Below are 25,665 nucleotides of genomic sequence, written 5' to 3'. Positions count from 1 at the left end.
ATCACAGAGCTTCCTTTAAAAATTAACTTTATAAAGTCAAGAACTCTCATAGACTGCAGAGAGAGGGTAAATTAGTATAACTCTCTGGAATGTGGCAGTTTGGTAAAGTTTACCAAGAGTCTTAACATTTTGGTTCATTCAAAACTATATAAACACACATACACTCTTAAAACCGAATACCTACCAAGTAGCCAGGAAGGATGCCGAGTAGTGGGGAAACAATGTTCACAAGACAAAGTAGAGGCCCTCAAAGGACTTCTGTTCTAGTCAGGAATTCAGACAGTTAAGCAATAAAAAAAAAAAAAAAAAAAAAAAATTAAAGATTTATCTATTTATTTATTTTAGAGAAAGAGAGCATGTGTGTGCAAGTGAGGGGAGGAGCAGAGTGGGGAGATAGGGAAGGGAGAAGAGTCTCAAGCAGACTCCCTGCTGTGGCTCAATCCCATGACCCCAAGATCATGACCCAAGCAGAAAACAAGAGTCAGATACTCAACCAACTGAGCCTCTCAGGCGCCCCAACAGTTAAGCAATAAATTAACAAACAAGATGATTTCTGAGTACAGGAAGCATTAGATATAACAGCATAAGATGATAAATAACCATCAGGAGGACCGGTTAAATAATTAAGTTCAGATACCCTCATAAGATGAATACTGCTCTGCTTTGTTAAAAATAAATTCTTGAAAACTGTGTTCAAATTACTAGTGATATAAATGTTTAATGTAGGTTAAAAAACAGTATCACAGGGGATCCCTGGGTGGCTCAGCGGTTTGGCGTCTGCCTTCGGCCTAGGGCATGATCCTGGAGTCCTGGGATCCAGTCCCACATTGGGCTCCCTGCGTAGAGCCTGCTTCTCCCTCTGCTTGTGTCTCTGCCTCTTTCTCTGTGTTTCTCATGAATAATTGGATAAAATCTTAAACAAAACAAAACAAAACAAAAAACAGTATCACAATTATGTTCCGTGAAAGAGAAAAATCACAAAAGACCACATATTATATAACCTCATTTCTATGAAATGTCCAGAGAAGGCAAATCTGTGGAAACAGAAAGTAGATGAATGGTTGCCTCAGGCTGGGGGCAGGGGAGGAGATAATGGGGAATGAATGCTAATGGATAAAAGAATGCCTTCTGGGATGATGAAAAGGTTCTAAAATTAAATTATACCAAAGTTTTCACAACTCTGCAAATATACTCAAAACCATGAAATTATACATTTAAACTAGTGAACTTGGGGACACCTGAGTGGCTCAGTGGTTTGGTGCCTGCCTTCGGCCCAGGGTGTGGTCCTGGAGTCCCAGGATGGAGTCCTGCATTGGGCTCCCTGCAGAGAGCCTGCTTCTCCCTCTGCCTGTGTCCCTGCCTCTCTCTCTCTGTGTCTCTCATGAATAAATAAAAGCTTTAAAAAAAAAAAAAAAAAAAAAAAAACTAGTGAACTTTATGGTATCTCAATTATATCTCAGCACACCTGCTAAATAATAGTATCACAATATGACTTTTTTTTATTTTTTTATTTTTTTTATTTTTTTATTTTTTGACTTTTTTTTTAAAAGATTTATTTTTATTTATTTATGATAGACATAGAGAGAGAGAGAGAGAGAGAGAGAGGCAGAGACACAGGCAGAGGGAGAAGCAGGCTCCATGCCGGGAGCCCGATGCGGGATTCCATCCTGGGACTCCAGGATCGCGCCCTGGGCCAAAGGCAGGCACGAAACCGCTGAGCCACCCAGGGATCCCCCACAATATGACTTTAATGTGGCTTTCAAAAATAGGGTATAGGAAGGTGTATGTGAACGTGAGAGCGTGAGAGCATGAGAGAGAGAGAGAGAGAGAGAGAGTTACAAATGAATGAATATCCATCAAAATATTAACCGGGTAGTTTCCTGGGAGGAAGATTCTAAGGTAGCTTTTATTTTCTTCTTTATATTTCTCTGTATTTTCCAAATATTCTAAAATGATGTTAGTTGTTTAACTGACCAATCAGCTAGGGTTTTAAAGGCTACAAGAGGACCTTACGTAGATCCAAGACACAGAACTAGAAAGGTCTGACTATTGTCTCCACTTGGATGTATCGAGGATGGTCAGTCACAGTCTTTACACCAAAGATAACCAGAGAGCTAAGCAAACAAATTTTGTATTCCAGATAAATCAGACCAAATAGGTACCAGTTAAGAAGGGTTGCCAACTGCTGGCAGAGCTTATTTCCCACTGCAAATGCTTTAAAAGAAAACCAGGGAGGTGCCTAGGTTGCTCAAGTCGGTTAAGCATACAACCTTGTTTTTGGCTCAGGTTATGATCTCGGGGTCCTGGGACAGAGTCCTGCACCTGGCTCCATGCTGGGTGTGGAATCTGTTTATCCCCCTCTCTCTTTCCCTCTGCCCCTCTCCACCCCCCACCTCTCGAAAGAGAGAAAAAATGAGAAAACCAGTTGTCACCATAAAGTTCAGATACTATCAACAAATGCAAATAAATATGAAAGATTTGAGCAGATGCAGTCAGAAATCTCCTGGACATGTTTGGGAGTCATTTCCTGGTTGTGAAGCATGAGGCCCCCAGGACAATCGCTGTCAGGCCCCACTGACTCCTCTGATCAGAGACCTCAAGGGCACTTTTCTGAGAAGTCAGTGGTTCCCCCAATCAGGCTTGCAGCCTCAAGACAACGGGGAGCTTTAAAAATGGAGATTTCTGGACATCATTCCTGGAATTCTAATTCAAGAGGCCTGAAGCAAGGCCCAGGAATCTACATTTCTTTTCCCAAAATTCCCTGGCGAATATGCCAGCTGAGCCATGCCTGGGAATCACTGGACTAGATAGATACTATCTGCGACAACTAGCAACAAGGCCAGCCTGCACATCTGGCGGCAAAGCCACAAGGATCCTACAGGGCTAGCGCTGGGGATCAAAAGGCTACTAAGTGCAGAAAGGTAAACTCCATGGGGAAATTCCATACATGTCTAGCAATGAGTGCTGGAGCCTAGGGAGGCAGCTAGCAAATCTCTATGAAAAAGCCTATTTTGGAAGATTCACTCAGGCCCGGTGATCGTGGATGCTCACCTGGGAAAAAGGGGTAAACAGTGCAACATCTTCCCTGGGAAACTAAAAGAATCATTGCCCTCCAACAACACAAACACCAATTAGTAAGCTTTGCAGCCCCCAAGGAATCAGAAGCAGAAAGAGACATGGTGTGGTATGGCAGAAAGAGCTCTGGGTCCGAGTCACACAGATTTGAGTTCAAATCCCTGTTCTCCAATACTAGCTATCTGTGGATTAAAGATGGCTATGATCCTTTTGCTATTCCTCCCATCAAGATGTGGAGTCTAGTTCCCTTCTTGAATCTGAGCTGGCCAATGACTGCTTTGACCAGCAGACTTTGGCAGAGGCCCCACCACAGAGCGTATAGGCTGCTGAGAGAATGTGTAAACCTAGTGTTCAAATAAACAACATCCCTACAGTAAGTACCCTTTCATCAATAAGCTCCCACTCTTGGAGCTCTTTTTGGCCAAGGGTGCCTCTTCATACACAAAGTACAGGAACTATTTACAATCCCCCTCCAATTGGGAAAGGACCCTGCCAACAAGTGCCCAAGTTCCAAGGATGACTCACCTTCCCCCACCACACTAGCATCCCCTCTCAGATGCCTCTGTCTCTCTTCAGCATCCAGGAACAGCCAAGACATTCCCATGACCCCCAAAAGGCAGTCTTGAAGGCCAGGGAGATCTAAGCACTGCTCAGCAACTTACTAGCTGTGGACCACACACAGCTTATCACTTTGAGGCTTAGTCTCCTCAGCTGCGAACTAAATTTGTGGTTATTTCAAAGATAAGAAAAACTAGAAAACTAGAGCCAAAATACATAGTACAGAGAAGGTGCTCAATGCAAAGCAACTGTAACTACAGACCAGCTTTTCACCTAAGTTAATACAGACATCTCCTCATCTAATTCTCTTGCTGTGTATCTCTCTCCATTTTGACCCCTCTAGTATAATGCTAGCATATTCATTGTCCAGATGACAGCTACCACATTATTCTCTCACTCAAGGGCCTTCCACTGGTTCCCGCTGTTCTTACATCAATCTCAATCTTGGCTTCTCAACCAACTGTGTCAGATTATCTACAATAATGGCTGCCATACTGTCATGCTGGCCTGCTCCAGCCAATCCCATCATCACTACAACCTTCTAAAATGGCTCACAATAATACCTTCCTCCTGACCCACAAAACCTGCAAGATCACAAATATCGTTTTAAGCTACTATGTTTCAGGGTAATTTGTTTTTTGTTTTTGTTTTTTTTTAATTTTTTAATTTATTTATGATAGTCACCGAGAGAGAGAGAGAGAGAGGCAGAGACACAGGCAGAGGGAGAAGCAGGCTCCATGCACCGGGAGCCCGACGTGGGATTCGATCCCGGGTCTCCAGGATCGTGCCCTGGGCCAAAGGCAGGCGCCAAACCGCTGCGCCACCCAGGGATCCCGTGTTTCAGGGTAATTTGTTATGAGACTTGGGACGCCCGGGTGGCTCAGCGGTTTAGTGCCTGCCTTTGGCTCAGGGTGTGATCCTGGAGTCCCAGGATCAAATCTCACATCGGGCTCTCTGGATGGAGCCTGCTTCTCCCTCTGCCTGTGTCTCTGTCTCTCTCTCTGTGTCTCTCATGAATAAATAAAATCTTTAAAAAAAAAATTTGTTATGAGACAACAGATAACTAATACTCTTGATTTTCCTGAACATATCTGAGCTGTTGCTCCTTTAGGCACACTTGCCCTTCCCACATCTCAGCCTACTACAATTCTTTCCAGCCTGCAAGGACCACCTCATATGCCAGTGCTCACCTGAAGCTTTCTTAAAGCGCCATCAACCAGCCTCTTCCAGAAGCCTTTCCCTCTCCTACCACACTGTTCTGGGCACATGTCTCCATCTTTGCATCTGTCACACTGTATTATCAATCTGTTTGTTTATGTGTGTGCAAAATGACATATGGCAAGGTTATTCACTGCAGAAGACTGGAAATCACCTGTGCTTCCATGAATAGAGAATGGCACATCCATACAACAAATGAGGGAGCAGTGAACAAGAATGAGGAAGCTCCACAGTATACTGGTTTGCCAGGAGGGACAACATACAATACATGAAGCAAGAGGCAGACTAGTGAACACAACAGCCATTTGCCTGGAAATAATGTAATACTAAAAAATATATAGGTACATGGTCATAAATGAAGCAACCAAGAGGGCTGCCTCCATGAGGGGGTACTGGGCAGCTGAGAGACAGAAGAGGGACAGGAAATACCTTATGAATTTTGTAGGATGTCAATAATTACCTATTCAAAAATAAACAGCTCCAGAAACTGAAAGCTTTCCTCCTGAGATCAGGAATAAGACAAGGACATCCATCTCCACCATGGCTATTCAATACTAAACTGGAGATTCTAGCCAAGGGAATTAGGAAAGGGGAAAAAAAATAAAAGCTATCTGGATTGGAAAGGAAAAAGTAAAACTATCTCTATTAGCAGATGACATGATTTACATAAGAAAATCCTAAGAAATCCACTAAAAAAACTATTAGAACTAATAAATAAGTTCAGAAAGGTTCGATGATAGAAGATTGATATATATAAATCAATCATAAGATCCTCAATAAAATATTAGCAAACTGAATGCAACAATACATTAAAAGGATCAGATACCATGATCAAGTCGGATTTGTTCCACGGGTGCAAGGATGGTTCAATACCCACAAGTCAATCAACATAGTATATTACATTAACAAAATGAAGAACAAAATCACATAATCAACTCAATAGATGCAGAAAAAGCATTTAACAAAATTTAACATCCATGTATCATAAAAACTCAACAAGGTGGGTATAGAGGAGACATATCTCAACATAATAAAGACCATATATGACAAGCTCACAGTTAACATCATACTCAATGATGAAAAGCTGACAGCTTTTTCTCTAAGATCATAAACAGGACAAGGATGCCACTCTTCCCACTCTTATTCAACATAGTACTGCAAGTCCTAGCCATAGCAATTAGGCAAGAAAAAGAAAAGGCAACCAAATTGGAAAAGAACAAGTAAAACTGTCACTCTTTGCAAATGACATGATACTATACATAGAAAACCCTAAAGCCTACACCATGCAACTAATAAATGAATTCAGTAAAGTTTCTGGATACAAAATCAATATGCAGAAATCTGTTGCATTTCTATACACTAATAGTGAACTATCAGAAGGAGAAATTAAGAAAATTTACAATTATATCAAAAAGAAAAAAATACCTAGGAATAAATTTAGCCAAGGAAGTGAAAAACTTGTACTATAACTATAAGACATTGCTGGAAAAAACTGAAGACAACACAAATAAATGGAAAAATATGTCCTGTTCATGGATTGGAAGAATTAATATTGTTAAAATGTCCATACTGCCCCAAACACTTTACAGATTCAATGCAATCCCTATCAAAATATTGATGGCATTTTTCACAGAAAACAAATAATCCTAAAATGTGTATAGTACCACAAAAGACCCTGAATAGCTAAAACAATCTTGAGAAAGAAGAACAAAGCTGGAGGTATCATGCTCCCAGAATTCAAACTACACTACAAAGCTACAGTAATCAAAATGGTTTGGTACTTATTGGCACAGAAACAGACACACAAATCAATGGAATAGAACAGAGAGCCCAGAAATAAACCCACACTTATATGGCCAACTATTTTATAGCAAAAAAGGGCAAGAATATATAATGAACAAATCTCTTCAATAACTGGGAATGGGAAAACTAGACAGAAACATGCAAAAGAATGAAACTGGACTACCTTTTTACATATAGAAATAAAGTCAAAACGCATTAAAGATTCAAACGTAAGATGTGAAACCATAAAACTCCTAGAAGAAAACACAGGCTGTAAAGCTCTTTGGCATTGGTCTCAGTAATCTTTTTTTTGGATGTCTCCTTAGGCAAGGACAATAAAAGCAAAAATAAATCAATGGGACTACCTCAAACTATAAAGCTTTTGCACAGCAAAGGAAACAATAAAACAAAAGGCAACATACTGAATGGGAAAAGATAGACACAAATGATATATCTGATAAGAGGTTAACATCCAAAGTATTTAAAGAACTCCTACAACTCAATAGCAAAAACTAACAAATACCAATCTGATTAAAAACTGAGCAGAAGGGCAGCCCGGGTGGCCCAGCGGTTTAGCGCCACCTTCAGCCTGGGGTGTGATCCTGGAGACCCGGGATCGAGTCCCATGTCGGGCTTTCTGCATGGAGCCTGCTTCTCCCTCTGCCTGTGTCTCTGCCTCTCTCTGTGTGTGTCTATCATAAATAAATAAAATATTAAAAAAAAAGAACTGAGCAGAAGACCTGAATAGACATTTTTCCAAAGATATACAAACGGCCAACAGGCACATGAAAAGATACTCAACATCATTAACCATTAGGGAAATGCAAATCAAAACTATAATGAGATAGCACCTTACACTTAGAACAGTTAAACTGAAAAAAAAAAAAAAAAAAAAAAGAACAGTTAAACTGGCTATTATCGAAAAGACAAGAAATAAGTGTTGGCAAGGGTATGGAGAAAAGGGAACTCAAGTGCACTGTCGGTGGAAATGTAAATTGGTGCAATCACCATGAAAACCAGTATGGAGGTTCCTCAAGAAATTAAAACTAAAACTACTATATGATCCAGCAATTCTACCTCTAGGTATTTATCTGAAGAATATTAAAACACTGAGGCACCTGGTAGTTCAGTCAGTTAAGTGTCCAACTCTTGATCTCAGCACAGGTCTTGATCTCAGGGTTGTGGGTTCAAGATCTACACTGGGCTTCACATCCAGTGTGGAGCCTACTTAAAAAAAAAAAAAATGGGGCACCTGGGTGGCTCAGTTGGTTAAGCATCTGCTTTTGGCTCAGGTCATGATCCAAGGTCCTAAGATCAAGCCCTGCTTGGGGCTTGGGCTCCCTGGGAATCTGCTTTTCTCTTTTCTCTGCCCCCCCGCCACTTGAGCTCTCTCACTTGCTCTCTCTCTCAAATAAATAAAAATGAAAACACTAATTTGAAAAGACATATGCACCCTTATGTTTACTGCAGTATTATTTACAATAGCCAAGATTTGGAAACAACATAAATGTTCCACACAAAGGAGTATAATTCAGCCATAAAAAAGAATGGAATCTTGCCATGTGTGATAACATGAATGGACCTACAGGGTATTGTGCTAAGTGAACTATGCCAGACAGAGGAAGACAGATATCATATAATTTCACTTACACGTGGAATCTAAAAAGCAAACAGTCTAACAAACAAAACAGAGGGCAACCCTCCAGGGTCCCCTCCCTCTTTGCGAGATTTGTACTATCACCCAATAATTTACTTTGCTGCCCACCAAAAAAATACAAATAAAAACAAACAAAAAAACAAAACAGAAAGGGATTCATAGATACAAAAAACAAACTGATGATTGCCAGAGGGGCGGGGGTGGGAGGTAGACGAAGTAGGTGAAGGAGATTAAGAGGCACAAACAGGGATCCCTGGGTGGTGCAGCGGTTTGGCGCCTGCCTTTGGCCCGGGGCGCGATCCTGGAGACCCGGGATCGAATCCCATGTCGGGCTCCCTGCATGGAGCCTGCTTCTCCCTCTGCCTGTGTCTCTGCCTCTCTGTCTCTCTCTGTGTGACTATCATGAATAAATAAATAAAATCTTTAAAAAAAAAAAAAAAGAGGCACAAACATCCAGTTATAAAATAAACAAGATGCAAATATGTATCATGTATTGCATAGGGAATATAGTCAATAATATTATAATATTTGCATGGTGCCAGATGGTAACTAGACTTACTATGGTGACTATTTTATAAGGTATGTATTAAATCACTTTGTTGTACACTTGAAACTAACACAATATTGCATGTCAATTATCATTTTTTAAAAAAATCAATCATACTCCTACACACTTGCAATGAACCCAGAAATCCAAAAGTCCATATAAGAGTCCTAGAAATAGGGGCACTCAGTCAGCTGTCTGCTTTCAGCTCAAGTTGTGATCCCAGGGTCCTGGGATGGAGCCCTGAATCCAGCTCTCTGCTCAGTGGACAGCCTGCTTCTCCCCCTGCTTGTGTGCATGTGCTCTGTCAAAAGGGTAAATAAAATCTTAAAAAAAAAAAAAGACAGTCCTAAAAGAAGATGATAGAGACATAGAAAGAAACATAGTAGAAAATTTCCAAAGGACATTTCAGCAATTAGGGACCTCCAGGAATTAAGGAAAGAAGACAAATACCTAGCTAGATCTTGGTGATATGTCTGAACTCCAAAGAATAAAGAAAATCCTTATGTCTTTCAGAGAGTTAAAAAAAAAAAAAACAGATTAATTACTTACAAAGTACCCTGAATCCAATTAACTTCATTACTCGTAATATTGAAACATGGAGCAGTGACTTCAAAATTCCAAGGATTCTACACTCAATCAAGCTATCAATCAAGAGTGAGGGCATGGGAACTCTTGTACACCACTGTTGGGAACATCAAATAGCATAGCCACTGTGGAAAACAGTATGGTGGTTCCTTAAAAAATTAAAAATAATATTAGCACATGATCCAGCAATTCTACTTCTGGGTATATATAACCTAAAACACTGAAAGCAGGGACATGAACAGATACTTTTACATCCGTATTTATAGCAGCACATTCACATAGCCAAAAGGTGAAAGCTACAGATGAACAGATCATCAACAGATAAATGGATAAACAAAATGTGCTACAGACACACCTTATGGATACTGCAGGTTCAGTTTCAGAACACTGCAATAAAGCACATAACAGTGTTTTTTGGTTTCCAAGAGCAAATAAATTATGCTTCAGCTATACTATAGCCTATTAAGTGTGCAAGAGCATTACGTCTTTAAAAATGTACATACCTTAATTACAAAATTATTTTATTGCTAAAAAATGTTAACCATCAGCTAAGTTTTCAGCAAGTCATAATCACTGATCACATAGATCACCACAACAAATATAATAAAAATGAAAAAGTTTAAAATATCGCAATGGGACACAAAGACATGAAAGGAACAAATGCTGTTGGAAAAATGGTGCCAAGATTTGCTCTATGCAAGGTTGCCACAAACCTTCACTTTGTTAAAAAAAAAAAAAAAGCAGCATATCTAAAGCACAATAAAGTGATGTGCAATACAACAAGGTATACCTGTATCTACATACAATGGAATGTTATTCAGTCTTGAAAGGTATGGAAATTAACATAACCAACAACATGGATGAATGAGATAAGCCAGTCACAAGAGAAAAACTATTGGATGATTCCACTCATGACCTACTGAGGGTAGTCAGATGCATAGAGACAAAAAGTAGAACAGTGGTTGCCAGGGGATGGGGGCCAAGGGGAGAGTGGAGCATTATTTACAAAGTTTCATTTTTGCAAGATGAAAAAAGTTATGGAGATAGTGGCGATGGCTGTACAATATGTGTGAATATACTTTATGCCACTGAACTGTCCATTTTAAAAATGGTTAAAATAGTAAATTTTATTATTTTTTATTTAAAAAAATATATTTTATTTATTCATGAGAGACACACCGAGAGAGAGAGAGAGAGAGAGAGGAGAGAGAGAGAGAGGGGCAGAGACACAGGCAGAGGGAGAAGCAGGCTCCATGCAGGGAGCTGGACGTGGGACCCGATCCCCGGTCTCCAGGATCAGGCCCTGGGCCGAAGGCGGTGCTAAACCACTGAGCCACCCAGGCTGCCCAATAGTAAATTTTGTATTATGTATATTTTATGGTGAAAAGTATATAGGTAATAAACATAATAAACAAATAAATAAGTGAGTGAGAGCACTGCGCAGCCACTTCAGTAGTTCCTCAAAATGTCAAAGACAGGGGCAGCCCAGGTGGCTCAGCGGTTTAGCACCATCTTCAGTCCAGGGCCTGATCCTGAAGACGGGGGATCGGGTCCCACGTCCGGCTCCCTGCATGAAGCCTGCATCTCCCTCTGCCTGTGTCTCTGCCTCTCTCTCTCTCTCTCTCTCTGTGTCTCTGATGAATAAATAAATAAAATCTTGAAAAAAAAAGAAGTCAAACAGAGTTATTATCACATGACCCGGCAATCCCACCCCTAGGTATATTCCCGAAAAAACTTAAAGCTTATGTCCAAACAAAAGCCTGTAAATGAATGTTCACAGTAGCCAAAAAATGAAAGCAACCCAAATGCTGAATGCATAAACAAAACATAGTATTTTCCATCAAGTAAAATGTTATTCAGCCACAAAAAGGAATAAAGTACCATTACATGCTACTTAGTAAGTACCCAGATGAACCTTGACAACGTTATGCTGAGTGAAAGCAGACAGACACAAAAGGCCACACGTTGTATGATTCCATTTATATGAAATGTCCGAAATAAATAAATCCATAGAGAAGGACAGATTGGTGGCAGCCAGGTGATGGCTGGGGTAGAGGGTGGTACTGGGACTAACTACTAATAGGTACAGCGTTTGTTTGGGGGGTGATGGGAATGTTTTGGCATTAGCAATGCTGCTACATGGTAAGTATACTAAAAACCACTGAAGTTGTACACTTTAAAGTAGTGAATTTTATGTTTTGTGAAGTCTGTCTCAATTTTAAAATGCTAGAGAAAGACACAGAATGTAACATAAAATAAACCGCTCACATTCTGCCTCGTGGCTCAGTGACTGGAAAGCCTGTCCCCACCCATGCCCTCCTGCCCTGTAAGGCAGCCTGTCTGTCTCCTCCACCTCTGCTTTCCTTGGCCCTCTCTGTCTGCACATCAGCCCTTCATTGTCTCCACAACTTCCCACTTTCTGAGTCTTGGGCAAGGCCTGCCTCTGCCTCACTAGATCCACCCCTTTCCTGGCGCGTTTCCACTTCCTACACAGACCTACCCAGGACCGTCTGGAGGCTGAGACACCAGCCCCAAGAGTCACCCCACACGAACTGCCCAATGACCAGGACTGCAGTTACAGGCGTGTATCAGCTGAGGGATTTGGTTTCACGGAGGAACTTAATTATAGCTCAGGAGTGGAGGAAGGGAGAGTAGTAGTGCAAGCTCAAGGGGACGCACAGGAAGCTACCCTGCTCTGTGGCCCAGACTGTATCTGCCAGATTGCACCAGGACTGGGATCTACAGAAAAACCAGTATGGACCAGTCAGGCCCACAGGGACACACACACAACTTATGGAAATCATTCTGTTCATGATCATGAATTCCTGGCCCGCCACGCAACACCAGCCTGTGTGTAGACCAGAGTGGTCTAGAAAAAAGCTAAGATGCCAAGTCTCACTCACCCTCAAGGCTCACCTACTGCCAGGGATCCCATTTTACTTTGTAAGAAATAAAGGGGAGGCAAAGCTTATTCCTCCCAGAATACTCCATCTCCCTGGCTCTGAGCTATTTTTCTAGAATGGAATCTGAGCTGTTGATGATGCTGGGCACGACATATTCCCTTTGCCTGACTACTATGCTCAGATCCCTGCCTACCGCCCAGGTGCCATGGAGCAGCTGCTAGCACACAGGTGTCCTCAGGGCTAGGCCTACCAGACCTGTCAAACCACTTGGCCTGGGTACTGCCAGCTGGGGAAAGCAGACTAGGTGCAAGTTCATGAAAGGAGCAGGCCTTAGATGGAAGAGCATGTCCCATTGAGACATATTTCCTTCTCCTTATTTCTGACTCATATCTGGACTCCTTATTCTCTAGGCTTTTGCCTGGTCATCCTGCTTGCCCTCTCAGCAAGGAGTCCCCACTGCCATTTGAAGCCTACCCTGACCCCCCCAACCTATTATCTAATTCCTTCTGCTTGTTTCAGGACTGAGCCAGGGATCCAGGTCCTTCTGTCCATCATGCTTCCCAAGACTCCCCTACCACCCACCACCCCAGCCCAGAAGCATGATCCTTCTCATCTCCTTTGTGTACCTTCTTTTCTGGCATCATGAGAGGTTTCTCCCTAAAAGCCATGAAAAGAAACCTTCAGACTGGAGGTGGTATCCTTTCTGGGTTTTGTACAGAAAAAAAAAAAAAAAAAAGGCAGAGAGGTGGGGAGGGAGAGGAGACGGGGGGGGGGGAGGGAGGGAGGCAGGGAGAAACAGGCACCCCCCCTTTTTTTTTGCCCTGTACCCTTTAAACAATGACAGCAATGAACAGTCATACACTCCTTCCCAAATTCCTCTCTTTGGGCAAGATGCCTTTCCTTGCTCACTCACAAAGGGTAGGGGAGATTAGAAAGCAGAGACAGAAGAAACCACCCGAAAAATAGGGTAAGGCAAGTCACAAAACTGAATGTTAAGTAATATCCCACTTTTGAAAGAAAACCAAATAAGTACACACATAGTAAAACCTGAAAGAACACAGACTAAACTAAAACTTATAGCAGTCACTTACGGATGGTGTGACTATGTATGTATGACTTTTAGTTCCTTCTCAGTGCTCAGCTGTATTTTCTTTTTCTTTCTTTTTTTAAAGCTGTCTCCTTGGGGTTTCTTTCTTTTTTAAAAAAAATATTTTTTTTATTTACTTGACAGAGAGAGCAAGCACAAGTTGGGGGCAGAAGGAGGAGAAGCAGGTTCTCTGTTGAGCAGAGAGCCCAACATGGGGCTTGATCCCAGGACCGCAGGATCATGACCTGAGCTGAAGGCAGATGCACAACCGACCAAGCCATCCCTGTATTTTCTTTTTTTATTGAAGTATAACTGACATACAACATTAGTTTCAGGTGTACAACATAATGATTCGACATTTGTATCCACTGCAAAACAATCTCCACAATAAGTCTAGTTGCCATCTGTCACCATACAAAGTTACAAATATTTTTTTCCTCTGGTGATGAGAACTTTTAAGATTCACTTCCTTACCAACTTTCAAATTTGTCATACATTATTGACTATACTGCAAGCTATCCATACTATTCCCATGACGTATTTTCTAATTGTCTCTTATGAATAAGCACTGTTTATATGATTAAGACATTTTAAGATAAATTAAAAACCACACACATGGAAACACTTGTGCCCAAGTGCTAGCTCCAACCCTAAGAAAGATGGTCTCCCAAATACCCATAATACCAGTCACTGGTGAGATCTGATTAATTTCTAAGCCCCAAGTACAAGTTTCCAAAGAAGTCTTTCACTGTTACTAGCTAAACAGCACATGCCAGTGGCAAGCCTGTACTTCAAAACCTTGGGCTCAAGCACTCAGAACCACCTGGTAGTGTCTGCACCCATGGAACACAGGCCCCAACCCCTCTAACGCTCACAACCCAAAGCCAGAGCCTCACAAAGGTGCAAAAGCAAAAAGTGGGTCGGGGACTACTGACATCCTCGGGCTAAAAGACTCCTCATTCCACCTGGCTGCCTCTTCCCAAGGCCCAGGTAAGGGCTGGAGGGGGTGGACTATGGGCAGCTGCCATGGGAATTACTCTATGGGGTCCTGCAGGCAATCGCTGACTGGAGTCAACACCCACTCCAGCCAATATTCAGATGGAAACAGGGCAACCAACAGTCTTGAAGTTTTATTCAGTCCAACCAGTATTTACTGGCATCTACCCTGTGGTTCGAGGTGGCGAGATATGCTAACAATAAAACAACACCTAATAAGTGCCACAGTGCCTTTTCACCTATGAGCCCTTTTAATCCTCAAGTCATCCCTGAGGGGTAGGGTCTATAGTTATCTCCCCCACATTACAGATGAGGAAGCCATCAAGGTATAAAGTGACTTGCCCAAAGCTACTAGCAGAGCCAGAACCTAGTCACATGTATCCTGGCTCTTAACCAGTACTCCATATTCCCTCAAAGTTCTTATCCTCAAAAACAGCCAGTGAGCTAAAAATATAAAGAGTGCCACATGCTACTTCCTGTTCTGCTCTGGGGTAGAACTCATTCCTTTCTGAGAAGCCAAAGAAACAAGGAGTGCAACTGTCCTTCTGTCCATATCCCCTGGGCCTGCTACTGACCCGAGGCAGGGGGGCATCAAGGCAAACAGGTGAGCACAGTCCCCAGAGCCCAGCCAAGGGCACTGCTAAGATGCCACCTAGGCCTGCCTCTGCCTCTTCTGATTCCCAATGCCTTCCCTGCACCCCAACCCCTGCCTCCAGCTAGGAAGTGGGAGCAAAAATAAAAATAGCTCTCTAAAAATAAACCAGGGATGCCAAGGTACAAGAAAGGGGGAAAATATAAGGCCACTGCTGGTCAGAGCCCAGTGTCCTGCTGGACTAGGTAGGGCCCATGTTGCTGAGCAGGACAGGTACCCAGAGCCCTGATTCCCCTCAGCCTCTGCTCATGGCCTGAAGACACACACATGCACACATTGGTAAGTTCCTGCAAAGCCCAGGCTAAGGTGACAGGAGCCAGAGAAGCAGTCCTTGAACAGAGAAGCATGGGGGTGGGTGGGGGGGTGCTGTGGTCCAAAGGGCCTAACCCTTCACTCTGTCATTTATCAGGTACGTGACCCGAGTAGGCCACTTAACCTCTGTGATCCTACACCCCCTCATCTGTTAAGTGGGTATACCAACCCCTGCCTCTCACAGGCTAGCGTAAAGGACAGTGAGCTCATTCACAGCAGGATGTCTGGCCCAAGGGAGAAGCTGAATAAAGGCAATCTCCCTTCCTTTCTTCTCTCCATCTGTGCACATCTCGGCCACCTTCTCTTCCTTCTCTCCTTTCACCACACTGAAAACACTGATTAACTACTTGGATCAGAGATTAGCTTTTTCCTCTAAGTCCCTTCCACTCTACATGCCTTGCCCACCAGTTGGCTGGTTGTCTCTTCTGGTTCTAGCAGGGCTGCTCACTACCTTGAAGCAGATTCAGGGAGACACTAAGTACAGCCATTCTCAGGACCTCCTCTTCCCACTGACCTGGGACAAGATGCTGCAAGGGGCTCCAAAATCTGCCAACGTTTGGTTCTGCTCAGTGACCAAGACATTCTGCTGTGCTCGAAAGCAGAGAGTGTTCTTGGAAGCCAACACCAGTCTGGCCAGTCAAGCAGGTACTTTCCAAACTGGAAGAATGAGATTCAACCAGCCATCCTCCCTAGAAAGGCCCTGCTGTGTGGTATAATCAAGGACACAGCTTTACACAACTCTGCCACTTACGAATTGTGCAGCTTTTAGGCAGCTTTCCTAGCCAATCTGAGCCTCAGCATCTTCATCTGTAAAAGGAGGATGATGATTCCTACCTCTCAGGGTTGTGTGGATTAAGCAAGGTGATGCATATGAAGTAATCAGCACGGTGCATTCAGCCCACATGAGAGCTACAGCTTACTTGCCTCCTGGGCAGCTATGGACTTCTGCTTGGAACGGGAGGGGGATTAGACACAGCTGAGCTCAGCTCTCAAAAGAACTCACAATCTGAACCTAGAATGGAGGAAATAACTCCACCATCATATACCACAGTAGGGGCTGAGCCAGAAGGAGGAGAAAGGAGCCTTACTAGACTCCCAGTGGAGGAAGTGGAGAGAAGGAGGCATATGGGAAAAACCGCCAAAACTGAAAACCTCAGTTGTCTCCACGAAGCTTCAACCAAAGAGAAGAGTAACAACCAGGAAAGGGTTTTCTTCTACAGATGTCTGACTGCTGCCCCAGACAGGACTCTGGTGTAGGTTAGTGCCAGGGCTACTCTTGGCAGCAAGCCACCTTAGGCTGGCCAGCCAGACACTGTTCTGTCTAACAAGTGCTCGGAGAGTACCTCTGCACCAGGCACTTATCTATCAAGAAGCAAGTTTCGGGAGCGGGGGTGGGGGGGGATGATCTTTGATCATGGCTAATGAACACCCATAGGGACGGAGAACATGACTGTGCATTGTAAGCTGCCCCTTTGCGACTGAACAAGGTCTCTGACTCATGGAGAACATCAGATGGATGGACCAGTTCTTTCTCATGATGGAAGCAGAAGGCAGAAAGGAGGGCAAGGTTCAGGCTGCAGCAGTCCAGAGAGAGAAAGCAGAGTAAGGGCAGAAGCCCTGGGAGCGCTGGAACCAGCTCATGAGAGGTATTCCTGGTTGTCTGCAATGTGCCCAGGGTGGGGGTACAAAAGTGAATCAAAGACAGATGGTCTGGGACACCTGGGTGGCTTAGCGGTTGAGCATCTGCCTTTGGCTCAGGATGTGATCCCAAGATCTGGGATCGAGTTGCGCATCGGACTCCCTGCAGGGAGCCTACTTCTCCCTCTGCCCTGCCCATGTTTCTGCCACTATCTCTGTGTCTCTCATGAATAAATAAATCTTTAAAAAAAAAAAAAAAAAACAGATGGTCTTGGGGCACCTGGGTGGCTCAGTCAGTTAAGCATCTGCCTTTGGCTCAGGTCATGATCTCAGTGTCCTGGAATCAAGCCTTACATCTGGCTCCCTGCTCATCAGGCAACCTGCTTCTCCTTCTCCCTCTGCCCCCCACCCCCACCCGACTCATGCTCCCTCTCCTCAGATAAATAAATAAAATCTTTTTAAAAACAAAAACAAAACAATACGGATGGTACTGGTAGTATGTGAGAAGACAAGGCTACAGTGCTTGCAGGGGAAAGAGACAGGCCTTAGCTTGCAGGGGAAAGAGACAGGCCTTAGCCTGAGTCAAGAATGCCTTATGTCTTCTGGGTCAAGAATGGGCTAAAAAATGGATAAAATATTTTTCTGCAAGGTGACACGCTGTGAGGATATGAAAGGCAAATTGTAAATAGACGTTATAAATACACGGGGGCGTTAAGATGCCAAAAATAGAAATGTCACAGAAATCGTGCACTGTAATAGAATCTAAACAAAATTGGAAAAATACAATTTCGACTGGATGTATTTGGCAGTTTGAGAATTTATTCACCTAGTGATTTTCACTTAGGAGATAGAAATTATTATTGGTCCATTTGTTTATTACTAAATAGTAATCAATTAGATGCCATTATTTAAAGCAGGTTCTGAGAAGAGTCACCTAGGACTATAAAATCAGGGACACAGGCATGGAGGATTTAATCTATGGACACAATTTCTAACTGACCCCTAGATGACAGTGAAGCTTACCATCAACTACTGACAGACTGTCATTCTGGAAAGTTGCCAAAGCACCAGAACTGTCATGAGGTCATTATCCAGGAAGAGTGTGACTTTTCAGGCTGGCTTACTTGACCTTTGGGGATCTGATTCTTAGAAACCCAAGCAACACCATGAGGACCTGGAGGAGGCAGAGTCTTGAGGTTTGAGGCAGCCACTCCCAGGAATGGAAGAGTCAGGGGTTCTGAGACATGGCAGACGCAGGCCTGTGGGTGCTGAGAATCTAAGTGATAACCAGAAATACACAGTGGCAGCACATGCACTTATGTGTTTTGCTCTCTTCTGGCAGTCCTCAGACACCTGGTTGGGCAGCTGGGGAGATGGCAGGCCTCCTAGGAGGAAGGGCAGGGAAGTAAGGGGGCTGTTAAGAAAGAATTTCAGGTGGGCAACTGTAGGAGCCCCTCTAAGTAGCCCAGGAAGAGCAGAATGAAAAGAAGTAGCAGGCATGGGGGCCTGGAGGGTGACTGAAGTGAGGACCCCCAAGAACCACCCCAGAACTGCCTGCGGAGAGCAGAGCAGCCAACCTGCCACTGGCTACATAATTTTGGCTCTCTTCTCATTCCATCTCTTCCACTCTCATACATGCCATTAGCTACATAATTCTGGCTCTCTTCTCATTCCATTTCTAGGAACGTGGCTCCATATCAGCACTAACAGTGGAGCTGCTTTTATTATTCAGAAAGAAGGAGTTGCTTTTTTCCTCCTCTTCTAATATTTTCACTGGACTATATTTACCTACTGATGTGCCCTAGGTATGACATGATGCACATTCTACAGAAAGGAACTGAGGAACACAGGCATGAAGCCTGAGAGGCAGTGTGAAGAGGGGGAAAGGAGGGAAGAGGCTAAAGGTCAGGTGAAGTAAGAGATTTTACAGTACTTCACGGTCCAGAGTGATCAGGCCCAGTCACATCTCCGACCTCCCTTCCCCTCCCTTAACTCTAGCCACAGTGGCTTCCTGACTAGTCCTCAACACACCAGCCATGTTCCTACCTCAGGGCCTTTGCATTTACTTTCCCTCTGCTGATAAGGTTCTTCCCACACATGGCTCATTCTTCTCTTGAGCTTAAAATATTACCTTCTCAGTGAGGCCTTCCTTAAGCCCTCCATTTAAAAGTGCCACTACTGCTTTCTTGCTTTATTTTTTTTTTTAAGATTTTATTTATTTACTTGAGAGAGGGAGCATGTGTGCATGTGCACGTGCGAGCAGGGGAAGGCGGGAGAAAGAAGGAAAGAATCTGAAGCAGACTCCACATGGAGTGTAGATTCTGACACAATCTCACAAACCTGAGACTATGACCTGAGCTGAAACCAAAAGTCAGCCACTTAACCAATGAGCCATCCTGGTGCCCTCTGCTTTATTTTTTGATATAGCATTTACCACCACCTGACATGCTAGCTACGTAATTCTGGCTCTCTTCTCTTTCTCCACCACAACCACCATAAGAACACGAGACTTTTTTTATCTGCTTTGTTCACTTCCTCACCCCCAATGCCTAGCATATAGGAGGAACCCAGTAACCGCATGAGTGGGAGAAAGACGGAAGTGGAGTCAGATTTAAACTAATCCTGGATCCTCAACAGTCTGAAAGAAACCCCTTCTTACTGATCTGATTCTGAAGGTGTGGGGTAACTTCCAAAAGCAAGAATCAGACACTACCTGAGGCCTTCTCTTTTATCCCCAAAAACTCCTTAAAAGGTTTCTCCAAAGAGTGTATTGCTTCAAATTTTAATCTGGGTAAAGGTAATCTGCTTACAAATTTTACTTGTAAAAGCAAGACATGGCAAACCCAACCATTCCAGGACACTGATTTGTCTTGGACACCGTGCCTCTGTTGCATAGGATCTTAAACTGCCATAAAAGAGGTGCTCTATGACTGCCTTGAAATAAGAATGAGACCTAGCCGAGTCACCGCCTGGGCCTGGAGGCAAATGAGCCCTGGGGCAGTCTTCTGCTGTCACTGTTACAAATTACTACAAGCTTAACACTTAAAACATATTTATTCTCCTAAGAGTTCTGGAGGTCAAAGTTCAAAATTGGTTTTACTCCAAAATCAAGGTACTGGCAAGGCTATACTTCCTCCCAGAGGCTCCAGAGGAGTATTTGCTTGCTTGCCTTTTCCAGCTTCTAGAACTGTGTTCCTTGTGCTCCCTGGCCTCTTCCTTCATCTTCAGAGCCAATGGGGTAGCTCTGGCTGCAGCAGTCACATTTGTCTTCTATATCAAATCTCCCTTTGCCTCCCTCTTAACAGGACACTCGTGACTGCACTTAGGGCCCACTCGGATAATCCTGGATAATCTCTGCGTCTCGAGATCCTTAAATTAATCGCATCTACAAAGTCCATTTTGCCTTATAAGGTAGCATCCACAGGTCCCAGGGGTTACGGCCGGGATAGCTTCAGGGGCTATTACCCAGTCTACCACCACAGTAGACAGAGTCCAAGACTGTGGAAGAGTTCATATCTTTGGTCCACGTGAAAGAAGGGTCAGAGCAGGAATCTTGGCAGTGTCCTGGGCCAGGGTCTTTCTTTTGCTATCACTGCTTGCTATTATCTAAAGGGTGGAGAATTCATTTCATTAATTCCCAAAAGCATTCTAGCCTTTGGAGGGCCTCCTTAGAGGAGAAGGGTAGTCTCCAACCTGGAGCTTCCAATGGACCACACAGGAGTTCATCCCAAGAAGCAAGTGCTGAGGGCCAGGGGGAATTTACCAGGATCTCTGGACTGTCCTGAAGGCTTTTGCAGAAGGGGAAGCTGGAAAGAAATGGTCTGCCATCAGACAAACAAGCTCATGACCAGGGATGGCAGGTAAGCCTCCTCTTAGGAGAGCTGCCATGGGTAGAGGGTTCTGAGAACCCATGTGGCTTTGGAGAGGAAGACTGCTGTGATCAGAGCACCAGATCAGCTGGTAACATCTGACACCAGGAACAGACACGTTAATAACAGTCTACCTGCTACGTATTACCAACTCCATTCTACACAGCACCTCTGGGAGTTACAGGAAGGTGGTTTTGGTCTAGACACTGAAATACTTGTAAAAGCAAGACATGGCAAACCCAACCATTCCAGGACACTGATTTGTCTTGGACACCGTGCCTCTGTTGCATAGAAATCATAAGGCTTCTTAGTTGCAACATGCTACCTCATTGTGAATTATTTCACTCCTCCCCAAAGTCCTCAAGAGCCCAGAGAGGTGACTGAGGAGAAAACATTTCCATTGTAAAAACTGCATGCTGGGGCGCCTGGGTGGCTCAGTGGCTGAGCATCTGCCTTCAGCTCAGGTCATGATCCCGGGGTCTGGGGATTGAGTCCCACATCGGGCTCCCCACAGGGAGTCTACTTCTCCCTCTGCCTGTGTTACTGAGGCCCACTCAATAACAAATTCCCCACCCCAAAACGTCTATAGGACTGGGGACAGTGCTATAGAAACCTGGTGCTAAAGGAAATCGAACTGGAGGTGAAGAAAGTAAAGTTCTCTTAAGACAACGTTGGAAACAAGAAGAATTGAGGAAAACACATCTTGTTTGCTTGTTTGGAAGAGGGGATGAGATAGGTAAAACTCTGGCGTCTGGCAAACTGAAGGACGGCTGTTTTTGAGGAGAGAGTGGTCCTGCAGACTGTGTGTGTAGGGTGGCTAAAGGCTGCCATTGGGAGAGCAGAGTTGGCCTGTACTTCCACTGGAGTAGTAGCCAAATGACTGTGTGCCTCTGAGGTTATAACTCCTGGATGAGGGAAGTGCCAAAATAATAAGACAAAGATCAAAGGGGTTATAGAAGATACAAAGTACAGAAATGAACTTAAGCATGAAGTGGTTTCCTCACAACACTGGGGAGCCTCTCCATTCATGATCCTCCTCGTGAGAGAACTCTTTCACAGGTGTGTCACCATGAGCTGTGAAGAATTCAGCAATGGTCTCCAGACAGCTGCTGGGATGACGACAAGGCTGTGGGAGGTAGGCTTTGAAGCCTGGACTTGGAAAAGGAAAAACAAGCGGCGTCAAGGTGCACTGCCCAGAACACCGACTGTGAAACAGAATCCGCAGACTCCCCATACTGAGGTTGGGCTCCCAGGGCCACAGCTGGTAAATTAGGGAAGGAACTGTCTCAGAAAGGCATTTCTTCCTGAGCTCCCCGCCTCAGAAGAGAGGGGATGAACAAGCACTGCCCAAGGTTTATTTTGATCATCAAGTCAGGACTCCACACATGAAAGCTGAGAGTCACCTCCAGGTGACTCTTGGTCTCCCAGGTCCCCACCCCCTCTCAAAAAAATAACAGCAAATCTACCCCAGCTCTTCTCATGGCCTCTTCACCAAGAGAAAAGCCAGAGACAGGATGAGGACAAGAGGTGCTGAATGCCAGAGGCCAGGCCCCCAGGGAAGCCAGCCCTCCCTCCAGCCAGCATCTCCCTGGAAGGTCAGCCTTGAGCAGTTCCTCCCATCTCGACCTCCTTCAAACTTCTTTTGCTGTTCTCTCCCCTTGACCCCCTTCTTCCTCCCTCTCCCTACCATTCCCGAATTTGTCCATCTTTCTTCCTCTCACTCTTCTCTTGCCTCCTAGTGGTCTACGAGGGCGAAACTGAAGAGTATCTGAAATACTGTCTGTGCAGTTATGTAAACCTTTAGCTTTCTTCTGCTTTTTCTTTTAACAAATTATGATTAGGAACACTAGAGTGGCTCAGTTGGTTAAGTATCTGACTCTTGGTTTCAACTCAGGGTCGTGATCTCGGTCTGGAGATCGAGCCCCGCATCAAGGCTCTGTGCTCAGTGGGGAGTCTGCTTGAGGTTCTCTCTCCCCCTCTGCCTCTGCCCCCTCCCCCCAGCTCACCTACGCTTAGAATAAATGAATAAAAAAATTTTAAATAAATAAAGAAGGATTAACCTCCTATTGGACCCAGACGATAAAGCCTAACTTAGTTGCCTTCTACTTTCTGTGAAGCTTTTTTTTAAGATTTTATTTTTTAAAGATTTTATTTATTTATTTATTCATGAGAGACATAGAGAGCAAGCAGAGATATAGGCAGAGGGATAAGCAGGCTCCTCGCAGGGAGCCTGATGTAGGACTTGATCCCAGGACCCCGGGATCATGCCCTGCGCTGAAGGCAGACGTTCGACCACTAAACCACCCAGGGGTCCCCACACTGTGAAGCTTTTGATCTCTCCTGGGTATCAGCATTCCTAAATAAGGGTGGAGAGGGGTTTCTCTAGTCCCGCTCTGGGTACTTAATCTGTGTGGCTGATAGATCAAAATCAATAATTTTAACAGCAACCAGAGGAACTCAGATTTAATATGATGAAGAATTTCCTTACATTCAGACTATGCAGTAGTCTCCTACCTAAACTCTCTACCTCCATTCTTCCTCTATTTAATCCACTTTTGTGCAATATTAACAATGATTTCTTACTCCAAAACCATCAGTGGTGGGGCGCCTGGGTTGCTCAGTCAGTTAAGTGTCTGCCTTTGGCTAGGATCATGGTCCCAGGGTCCTGGGATTGAGCCCCAAGTCAGGCTCCCTGCTCAGTGGGGGGCCTGCTTCTCCCTCTCCCTCCATCGCAGGCCAGGCTATCTCATATAAGGGATACTCAAAAGCAGTAGTAGCTGGTTTCCAAGGAGCTCTCTCTCCTTCCCAATGAACCATGCCTCTTGGTATTCATACCCTGTATAGTCCTCTGCATCTGAACTGGTTCTGTGACCAAGAAAAGACAAAGAAATTGACAGTGTCACTTCCCAGGCTAGGTTTTAGGAAACCTTGCCCTTCATTGCTTAGAACTCTCATTATACTCACTCTTGGGATGCTTCTGCTCAGAATCCAGCCATCATGCTGTCAGAAGCTCAAGGCACATGAAGAGGCCATATGTAGGTACTCTACTCAACAGCCAGTACCAAGAGCCAGCCATGTGAGTTAGCCAGTGTGGATGTCCAGCCCAGCTGAGCCTCCACATGATTCCTGCTCCAACCTCCATCTGACTAAAGCAATATACCTCAACTGAGAACTGCCCAGATGAGCCCAGTCAACCTAAAGAACCAGGAAAGATAATAAAGTTCCAATTTCACTTAAGAATGTCCTAGATGAGGGGCACCTGGGTGGCTCAGTAGGTTGGGCAGCTGGCCAAGATTTCAGCTCAGGTCATGGCCTCAGGATGGTGGAGTTGGCCCTGCATGCTCAGTGGGGAGTCAGAGCCAGCTTGAGGTATTCTCCCTCTCCTTGTGTGCTAAGATAAATAAATTAATCTTTTTTAAAAAATGTCCTAGATAAGATGATAAAAATTGACGTTATTAAATAATGACCTTGAAATATATGTCTTTTAAATACTCTTGTAACAAAATAAGAGTCATTGTCTGTCTCAGGAAAAATTTGAGATTGCGTTGCAAGCTAGTCTTTTTTTTTTTTTTTTTTTTTCATGAAACAACACTTTTACTTGAAAGAAAAGAGTAACAAATTATAATTATTTAGGGATCCCTGGGTGGCAGCAGCGGTTTAGCGCCTGCCTTTGGCCCAGGGCACGATCCTGGAGACCCGGGATCGAATCCCACGTCAGGCTCCCGGTGCATGGAGCCTGCTTCTCCCTCTGCCTGTGTCTCTGCCTCTCTCTCTCTCTCTGTGTGACTATCATAAATAAATAAAAATTAAAAAAAAAATTATAATTATTTAGGTTTTGAGTATTTGACAGACTTTTTCTTAAAAATGGAGATTCAAGGATGCCTGGGTGGCTCAATGGTTGAATGGCTGCCTTTGGCTCAGGGTGTGATCCCGGGGTGCTGAGATTGAGTCCTGCATTGGGCTCCCCCACAGGGAACCTGCTGCTTCCTCTGCCTATGTCTCTGCCTATCTCTCTGTGTCTCTCATGAATAAATAAATAAAATCTTAAAAAAAAAAAAAAAAAAAAACGGAGACTCCATTAAAAAAAAACCTAACAGTATGGGGGCATCTGGGCAGCTCAGTCAGTTATGCACCCTACTTGTGGTTTTGGCTCAGGTCATATCTTGGGGTCATGGGATTGAGCCCTGTGTCGGGCTCTATGCTCAGTGGGGAGTCTGCTTGAGGTTCTCTTTCCCTCTCCCTTTACCCCTCTCCCCACACATGCACAAGCATATGCTCTCACTCTCTCTCTGAAATAAATAAAATACTTAAACAAAAAAATCAAACAAAAACCCTGACAGTGTGTTACCAGTGATAAAAATCAAGCTTTCAAGAGAAAATCCAAATTATGGAAAACTTGTATCCCCACTCTGAGCTTGACAGCCTCCCAATACTTGAATGCTTTGCTGTTGAGGTCAGTAGTATTCCTATGACTTAATGATATTGTAAAATGAAATATGTTAACATTTAGCGGTTCTGATGACCAACTTAAAGTAAAAGATCTATGCAAAGTACAAGATGGACCAATGGATTTTAATGTCACAAAGTATGAAAACTTGTGGTAAGGTTTCAGACTCTACATTCCAACTAACCTTTAAGAAACTACCACTTGTTGGGGTACCTGGGTGGCTCAATGGTTGAGCATCTGCCTTTGGCTCAGGGCGTGATCCCGAGGTCCTGGGATCAAGTCCCACATTGGGCTCCCCGCGGAGAGCCTGCTCCCTCTGCCTTTGTCTCTGTTTCTCTG

General features: G+C 44.0%; 1 protein-coding gene across 3 annotated transcripts in view; it reads right to left on the bottom strand.

Moving 5' to 3' along the window:
* Positions 1-25,665, bottom strand: part of PPARD (peroxisome proliferator activated receptor delta) — an 87,765-nt gene that overhangs the window by 55,561 nt on the left and 6,539 nt on the right. Inside the window, exon 3 of one of the 3 annotated variants that reach the window (XM_049092055.1) lies at positions 185-258. The exons of the other annotated variants lie outside the window; for them this stretch is intronic. The gene's annotated coding sequence lies outside the window, so the exon portion shown is untranslated. The remainder of the gene's footprint in view (positions 1-184; positions 259-25,665) is intronic. 3 annotated transcript variants of the gene reach the window in all.

The sequence above is a fragment of the Canis lupus genome, chromosome 12 (genome assembly GCF_003254725.2).
Source record: "Canis lupus dingo isolate Sandy chromosome 12, ASM325472v2, whole genome shotgun sequence".
Lineage (NCBI taxonomy): Eukaryota > Metazoa > Chordata > Mammalia > Carnivora > Canidae > Canis > Canis lupus.
This window is presented reverse-complemented; position numbering and strand designations above follow the sequence as displayed.